The 9,354-nt window shown below is 40.0% G+C and overlaps 1 pseudogene; it reads right to left on the bottom strand.

Annotated features, from left to right (window-relative positions):
* Positions 1 to 4,697: 4,697 nt before the first annotated feature.
* The window catches only part of LOC104270569, an 8,364-nt pseudogene continuing 3,707 nt past the window's right edge, over positions 4,698 to 9,354 (bottom strand).

Here is a 9,354-nt window from a genome sequence, read left to right as displayed (position 1 = left end):
CAGCTTCACCTGAAACACTAGTGCAGTCTTTTTAGGTCTCCTTTGTATGTGCTACAAGTAAGGGAAAGGTTTGATGTAAAATTCCATTGTCCTTACATTGAAAATTTGATTTCAGTTCTCTCTTTCTCTAAACCCCACATTTCTCCCCCTTCTAACATCTGGGTCACTTTCTCTACTTGAGTAGGCCTACTAAACCAATTAATGTTAATTAGAAATAGTAAGAAATGCCATCATGTAACAATAGTAATCAGAATTAACTAATAATGTTAAGAAATACTTTTAAAGCCATTTCAGGATCTAGCTACGACAACATTAGCAAGTGATGTGCCTGCTAGGATGGGACCTGTGTAGTGGAACAGTTTGTGCTGATCTCCTGGTGCCTGCACTCCCTACATGCATTTTAGAACTTTTATTTCCAAGTCATCCCAGTCTGTTCCCACTGGCTAAAACCCAATTCCATTGAGTGAAGCTGAGCTGAAAGGTGCATGCCAATGGAAGTTTCCACCGGCACGTCTGAGACTGCTCTGCAATTCAAATCGAAGCGAATTTGGAAATTTGCTAATGTAGATGTGGGCCAAATAGAGTATAAGTATGACGGGAATGGTTAGAAAGGCAGCTTTAACATCACTAAAGTAATTCTACATTAGCAGAGATTACCTGTTATTAATACCAAAATGAACTCAGTCATTTCCAATATTAACACAAATCTGATTAAGCAAAAACAGAGCTAAAATAAATATGTTAAATAGCATATAGCCCATTGTAAGACATGAATACCTATAAAACTTCTTCTTGATGTAACCCAGTTAAATAAGGCAGCAGAGTAGGAAGGGGAAGGATATTGCTTTTAAAATTTATCAGCTAGACATTATGCTGAGTAGGTAAAACAAGTTTCGTGCATATCCTTTCCATAGTCAAATGATTTGCACTTTGGTGTAATGTCAGTTTAATTTGCAAAAAATATCTTGCCCTCTAACCGAAATGTTTTCAGCCTAAAGAGAAGAAGAACATTAAATAGTCCAGGACAAAGCCTCGACCCATGAGACTAAAAGGCGTCAGACCTTCAGGCAGTCGTCTTCCATATGTATGGAAGCACTCCTTTGCTCAAGTCTTTGTATAAAGCATTCTGAAGTAAAAAAAAATATGAAAAGCAGGTAAAAAACTAATTAAAAGATGCTGAGAGGAAAACTAAACCTCATTTTGGTTCCTGCTTCTTCCAAACAGAAAAATGAGCTGTTCCAAAAACCTAAGGTCACATTTGCCAAGGGTTTTTTCAGTCTAGGTTTATTAATCTCAGTTTTGCACCTGCTTCTACACTCAAACATTTCTATCTCTGTTTTCTCTGTGCAATTTGTGGACACAGATGTAGGTTTCATACATAGCATGCAGATGCACAAGCTAAATTGGAAAGTGCAAATGCTGTGGATGATTGAAAAATGGAGGCTTCTCTGTAAGAGCCCTTCTTGGCATTCTGGACCAGCATATAGGTTACATAGATTTTGTTAAAACACAGAAGATACAGGTATGTGATTCCCATAAAGAAAGAACTGCATATTTGCCTAATAAAATAAATTTTCAGAATATCCCTTACTTAGTGTTGGTTTTTTCCCCATTAGAAACAAATATATCATGATGAATACTGAGTGCATATATTGAGTTATTTTTGTGCATATAACTTCACTAGATCTCATCACAAAACTTTTCTTGGTAAGAGAGGGCATGCGCCAATATTACTGTGACTGTACTCAGACAGACACCAACTAGTTTGTACATAGAAGTTCAGCTACTTTTGCGAGTAAACTGTGATAACAAAGAGAGACTCTCACTCATGGATCAGTGATCGCACCGCCGTGTTTCTGTGAACATGAACAAGGTGTACAAGTACGGCAGCAGTGAGTATCTGATCTGAAGCATAGCATGAGATATCTTGGCAAACTCTTCTCCAAACACCGCTGGGTCTTGTTCCTGTTAAGGAAAAGCTTTGATCAGTACCAGGCTTTGTAACTAGGGACTGCAAATCCAACAGAGAACCTGTGAGCAACCTAAGGAGAACTGTGACTGACATAATGCTTCAAAAGTAAGAAGAAGCACCCATTTGCAAACTGGAAGATGTATGAAGAACAACATCCGTTACAAGCAAACTAGTATTTGTACAAAGTTTTTTGATCTGAAAAATCCTCTTGAGTTCAGAGAGAGCAGTCCCCAATGTGGTGTACGTGAGATGCCTGCAACTGCCCTTAGCCCAGTGATGGGAGGGGAGCTGGGGTTTCATGTCTGAGCTTGGGAGCAGACATTGTCTCTAGAAATTAATTTATCATGGAGATGCAAGCCCTCTGGGACAGAGAAGGTGAAGCACAGGAAAAAGGGAAGACTGATAATCAGCAAAACAAAGGCAAAATGTAACCATGTTGGACAAGAGCATAAAGCAAATCTATTTAAAAGTAAGAGTAAATTCATGGCCCTGCTGAAGCCAACAGGAGTGATCAAAGTCACTGCATGTGGTGTGGAAAACATTCTGTTCATACAAAGAAACTTTATTTCTCCTCCTCTGCCCACCATTTTCAGACACCCCGACCAAGGGGACGACCACACACCAGCAGGTGCATCCTTGCTGCCGGAGATGCTCTCTCCTGGGTGAGCAGGAACACGCACTGGGTCCTGCCAGGGCAGGTTTAAGCCATCTGTCTTCGCTTGTTGGCTGCTTTTGATCTACTCCAAGGCAGCCTTGACTCTCCCCTGCGACAGGATGCAGAGCATGCAGCCCAGGGCAGTGCTGTTACGGCAAAGCATTACATCTTCTTTAATTCCTCCTGCCTGACCTTCTCCAGAGCTACACTGCACCAGCTAACGAGTGGCACGGCTCCTTTCCTCCTTCACAAAATTTTCCCATAATACTCAGTTTTCTCATTAAAATTGAAGAATGTATGATGATTTCCAAGGATAATGAAACATAAAAGGAACAGAAGTAACAAAGCTTTTTATATTATCCAGTGCTTTTCAGGCAAGGAAAGTATTAATTAAACCATTCGAAATCCCCAATGGATTAGGCAAAGTGGACATTTAATATTTTATTTTAACACCAACATAATATTAATTAAACTCAATATTTAAGTTAAATTTCTCCATTATTATGTTTACATCAGAATTAGACACTGACAATATTCCCTGCTGACTCTGAGCTTCAGAGTAACCATCTATTACTTCAAAAACTGCACTATGTTTTCACCAGTATTGTGACACTCTACAAATATTGCCTAGGCCCACAAAAAAACCAGACTTCTTAGTGATGCTGAGTCACTCAAAATGCCCTGCTAATATCTGTCAGTGAATACAATGTTTTTAATGGATTTAAGTAATCCAGTGAAGCCAAATGTATCTTCTGCTACTTCTAGCGTTCACTCAGCACTGAGTTGCAGCTACCATCATGCAGATCCATTGTTAATTTCCTGCTTACTAAATTGTGCATATTTGATTAATACCCACTGACCCAGGTAAGATTCCTTTCGCATGCTCAAAGGGCCAAGCAAACATGTAGATAAGGTGCCTCTAATCTTAGTGGAGAGGTAAGCAGAAAACACTCACCAGCAGTACAGCTAACACCTTACAGACATTTGTTCTCCTAGAGAGAAATATCTCAGTATATCTCAGAACTCTACAGAATAATTCCTGACCCTTTTATTGACAGCACTATAGCTGAATTTTCCTTCATTTGCCCAGTTGCCGAATGTCCATCATACTTGCATGGAGAGACAGAGGTCTTTCTGGGGGTGTAAGCGTTGAAACACATTGATGATACAACTTCAAAGAAAATCGAAGGTTAGATAATAACTTGAGCTCCGGCATTGCATGGATGAGCTTACAGAAGAAAGAATAAAAAAGACTTTTATTAAACTAGCAGAACCATTTTGTCACAGTTGCAGATAAACACAGTGTACTTACAAAGGCTGCAAGACCTTCCAAATGTTTATAGTTAGCAACAACCTGATACTGCTTTCTATCTGTGACAAGTGTTGAGGAGAAGATAAGTTGAAGCCAGGCTCTACTTTTTCATCCTCCTGATGGGCTCATTGGCCTGGTTTAGTCTGTTGCTTCCTGGCTGATAATGCTGTTACTATCACTGGCTCACCTTGGGGTTTTTACATATTTGTCTGGAATTTCTGGCTGTGGCTTTTGTCTGAAACTTGCTTTTAAGCTGCAAGGATACTCTATAATGCCCTCTCCCCCCTTTCTGCAATATCTATTATATTTATAGATGTCCTGAAAGAAAAATTGAAGTAAGCAAGTGGATAGGAACATTCACTGGCTCTGAAACAAAACCTGATCTTTTGAGGTCCCTTCCAACCCTTAACATTCTGTGATTCTGTGACTCTGAGTTTCAGCAGGTTAGAGATGGAGGGGATGAATCTTACCAACAGCACGGGAAGACCATTTTCTGTCATGTACACACTACATATTTCTGCATGGCTTTCTGGTGTTAGATATTACAGATTTTTCAGCCTTTCTATGTCATCTTTACATTATGGATGGGAAAAATTTACACTTCACCATGTAATTCCCGCTCTCAGTGAAGCACTTCTTTTCAGCCACCACTCCAGCTTACCCTGAAATGGCGGGTTAATTTCTGAGAAAGTAATGCAAATCACCATTGTCATTACTGTAATCATAGGCTACAGCTTTGTGTAACTTCATTTACTTACACTATTTCCCCTTGCATTATGGTTTATGGAAAATGGGTAGAAAGAGCCAAGCTGCATCCAGAACAAGCAGAGTTCGTAGGTGGTGTTATAGTTAAACCCACAGATATCAGCACCAATCTAAAGAGAAATAAAATCGCTGGATTGTGATTTTGAGTGAGGCCCAGAAATGAGAAACTACCAAAGCTTGTTAATAAAAATAAGTTTTGGAAAGAAATATCTATTTCTGATGTCTTTAAAAGAATGCTCCAAAATAATACAAATTTTTCTGAAACTGAGATTGCACTGGCTCCTAGAGCATAAACATCACTGTAGAAGTATTTCAGTAATTCTACAAATCCTTCAGCCCAGCTTGCAAAACCAGAAATATATGGGGGGACCTCAATGACAGAATACATAATATAAACAGTCGGTTTTGGATGGCATGCGGTGATTTTATCTGAAGCTAGCAGTGCTATTTTTGTTTCTCTTCAGCCAGCCAAGATTGATGACATTTAGCTTTTTTTAATCTGCAGTTCCTTACTCTGTGGAGGCCGTTACTGCTGGCCATCTCAAGCAGCTTGTTTCAGAAAACATTTGAGTTAAAGTGATATTGTTCATGAGCCAGCAACTGCCTGAAGGACACCGGACTTATGTAGGGGATGCCAGAGAGGTCGAATTCCAGGATTCCAATGATTTAGTGCATGTCCTTCCACTGGGAGAAGCTGTCACCCAGCCAGTGGCCCCGTTGCTTCCCGCTGCCAACAAATGTAGACCAACTCAAGACAAATGCTCAATTTCCAGTTGCCTGCTGGATGATGCTGTGGAGAAATGCAACAAGATCATTACAAAAAAGAGTCATATGATCAACCTGAGATTTCAGGCACAATTTTATCTGAAGGGTTGTTACTTGTGAAGTGATAATTATTGTAGTCCCAAGTCAGAGGAAAATGTGGCTGCAAAGCTGCAAGTAATGGGAAGTTTTACTCAGTGGTTAAAATAAAAAGCTAAAACCTATCTGATCCACAAAACAATTTGTTTCAGGTATTTCTGGTCTTCCTAAAAATAATTTGTGCTTAATTTATTCTCAACAGAGTCTCAAAGTGAAAAGTTGAAATACAATTTCTTTTCGGTATTAGTATCTTTTGTTTAGTGGCCTATAAGTTCCTAAAAAAACCAATGTAATATGTATTCATTTCAATATAAGATTTATTTAGAGATTTGTGTTGGTGAATAAAGCTCAAATATCCTGGAATTAGGAGTTAATAACACAAAATCCCATAAAACATATCTAAACATCTTTAAAAAACAAATAATCAACATTGAAAGCAAAAATGTGATTGTTCAAGGTGTCACCTCATCCTTGTAGTATTTCCGCTGATTTCCTGTCATCGTTTGATATATGAGGCTTCATTACAGAATTAGTGGTGTAATTAATTTTTCCTCATCTTTTGGAAATAATTTTGCTGCATCACTGGAAAATCAAGCAAGTGTAATATGCCCTATTAACAAATCTGTTACAAAAACACCCAACACAGGGTAATCTCTGTACATAATTATGTATTGCTATATTCTGCATTACAGGAACTCTGATTCAGCTCTGTTTTAATGCAGTTTGGGAAACATAACTTAGATTCTCTGGAAATCCTAGAGTGAAATATTAATCATGTTGTTCACCATCCACCTCCTTCTCCCTTCCCTTAACGAGACTTTTTCAAGAGCTCTTTCATCCATATTCGTGATGGCCAGTATTCGGTATTGATTCTGTAATGGCACAGGGCCTTTGAAATGCTTCACCATTTGTTTCTGAAGCTAAAAACCCAACAGCTTTTATGCAGGCTTAAACTTATTAACCTTATGGGCCATATCCAGCAAGAGATGCAATTCTTGAACCATGTGGGAGTTGCTGTTTCTGGGTTGTAGGTGCACTGCTGGGCCCAATAACTGCACAAGGCTCAGTGTACTTTGTACAAATGGCATATTGGAACGATTTCATGGATGTCTTGAGTATGAGTCCTCTTCTCTGGCTGTGCAGCACCAGCCTTTGTCTCCATTTGCAAATGCAGGTTCTGCTGTGCCCCAGAGCTGCATAAACAATTTGCAACAAGTAATTTATTGAATAGATTTTGGTCTATTGTGAACCATTGCTAAACAAGTCCTAATGTTGTCAAATGTATTTGTTGACCAAAATTATTTACAGAATACTATGTGCAAATAATTCTTAGTGTTAAGCTATGCACAGGCTGATGGCTGCTAGTTCATGTATTCAAATTCAAGCCATTTGACATGGGTCAGATGACATATTTCCTATTCTCTGGCTGCTTTAGAATAATTCTCAGGATTGTTTTTATAGGATTATGAACTTGTCATTCATTTTCAGCCAATATCCTACAATTGATGCTGGTTTGCTAAATATTCCTGTCAGTAATTTAATTTGGCATATTATTTGTGAAAAGCAAATACAGAAAGGTTATACAACCAGCCTTGAAAAGAAAAGCATTTGAGCAACCCAAATGAACACATATGAAAAATTCTTCACCAAAGTTTCCCAACTTTGCAGCGAATCTGGCCTCTGCTTATGCTTTTGGTGCTGTTCTTCAGCCTTGGAGGACTCTCTCGGTCTGGCCAAGCAAAACATATGTGTCATTTTGAAGGAATCCTGGAAGGAAGTTCTGCAGGAATGGGGAAGGTTCACAGCTTTGGAGGAGGTTGCAAGGGGCCGTGCAGCAGTAGCTGCCCCAACGGCGTTGCTCTGGGTTAACGGGGCAAGGACATCCCACAGAGCTTTTCCTGCCAAATTCACAAGGTTTGACTCAAGCTTTGCTGGCACAAACCCTGAATAAAACTTAAAAAGCACCTCAAGAAGACAGGCAAATCCAATGTCTCTATTCAAAGGGTGTTACTAAGACAGAGTGACGTTATGAGGACACCAGTGTGAAGAGGACAAATCCCAATGGAGAGACTGGTGATGGGAGGATCTTTGCTGAGATTGGGGCGTTGAGGCTGAAAACTTGTGGTAAGTCCCCTGTGTCTGGGCTGGGATGAGTGACCAGTGAGACCCAGGGTTTGAGAGCTTTCTGCTCCTTCTCTCTCAAGAGCTTGAGTGTCCTTCAGCCAGGCCCACAAGAGCTGGCAAACTGCTTCTGGCTTTTACCCAGTGCTCCCCTTCCCCCAGGCTTGGTGTATAAAATACAGGTGCATCAGCAACCATAAGCAGGCTCACTCAGCCATGTCCTCTGGATCCTACCACAGTGCAACTGCTGAAAATGAGTGCTAAATGCTGAAATAAGCCAGCACAAGGACCCTTGCTTTGGCACTTAGGTTGCCTTTATTAAACTTACCCCTGTTTATCTCAATCTCTGCAGGAAAATGCATGATTTGTCCACTTAATTTAATCCAGCAGCTAGCTTTCCACTGTCACTCCAGCTTCACAGCCACAGTCTGCCTGCATAAACTGGTTCTGAGTGCTTCTCAGCTGCAAAATGAGTTTTACAGTAGCCAACAGCAACCGTGCTGCAATGCAGCTCTGCCCTCCTGGACCGACTGAGCCCCAAGTCAAAACGGAAAACACTGCCTGCCAGGAACCAGAGGCAGTTCCAGAAGCAGCCACGGGAGCTGGGCAGTTCAGATCCTTTGCTGGCAGTGACAGAAACTCCTCTGCTTGTGCCACAGTAATGAAGGGCTGGAAAAATTCCCCTGAAGCCATCCAAGGTTGTTTCTGCAACAGCTGCACGTGAGCAGCTCTAATGGAGGGTTGGAACATCTTGCTCTAGTTATATAAAAGCAGCAGCGGAAGAGTTAGGCCCTACAAGTAGTTCCTGATTTTAGCTAAAACCCAGTAAAATTGGCAAAGTTTCTATTTTGTCTTCCAAGATTCTCTTTTCTCAAAACTTCTTACTACATGACAACTAGTAAAATGAAGCATGGGGCTGTTTCTTATTATGTTGTTAACAGATTTCCCAGGTAACATCAGCAGCTTTAAAAATGTATTTCAATCATCTGAAATTTGCTTAGAAATACTTAGAAAACTTACTGGAAAGTACCAGCCAAAGAGAGAGTGTGTGTTATAATGTTCTCCAAGGTAGGTCTTGGAGTCAGGACACAATGTCTTTTGCGCCAGAGAATGATCAGAAATGCCTGAGAATGATACAAAACACTGTAAAGCTATATACATCACAGTGCAAATCTCCTCATATTTCTATGAAACTTTCTGTGAAAATTTCTATGGTGAAAACACCAAAGCATTTGAGAAGAAGAAAAGCTGAAGAAGTGCCAGACCTGCACTGATTAGAGATTCGCATGTAGTCATGAATTCCAGTGCAGACAGGCACACATGTCCTCATGAGGGTGAGAGGACTGAGTAACGCTAATTAATTTCAAGTTTTATGTCCAATAATTCAAAACATCTGCACAGATATCATGTATTCAGTAAGTAACAGCCAGAAAGAAAATTTCTGCATTGTTTAATTAATACACCTACATATTCTTTTACATAGTGACAAATTTTACTTAAGGGCAAAAACATTGCAAGAAAAGGAAAGAACAAAACCAGAAATTCAGAAACCGAGGGAACTTATATGGCTGTGTGAAATCAGGAGACTTTGGTTTGCGTCAGCTGCAGATGTAGGTGGCCAGCACAATTCTGCACTAGCATGACAAAATCGATGCCTGAGATCAACTC

This window comes from Apaloderma vittatum, unplaced genomic scaffold (genome assembly GCF_000703405.1).
Source record: "Apaloderma vittatum isolate BGI_N311 unplaced genomic scaffold, ASM70340v1 scaffold13462, whole genome shotgun sequence".
Taxonomy (NCBI): Eukaryota; Metazoa; Chordata; class Aves; order Trogoniformes; family Trogonidae; genus Apaloderma; species Apaloderma vittatum.
Note: the sequence above shows the minus strand (reverse complement) of the source record. Positions and strands in the feature narration are given on the sequence as shown.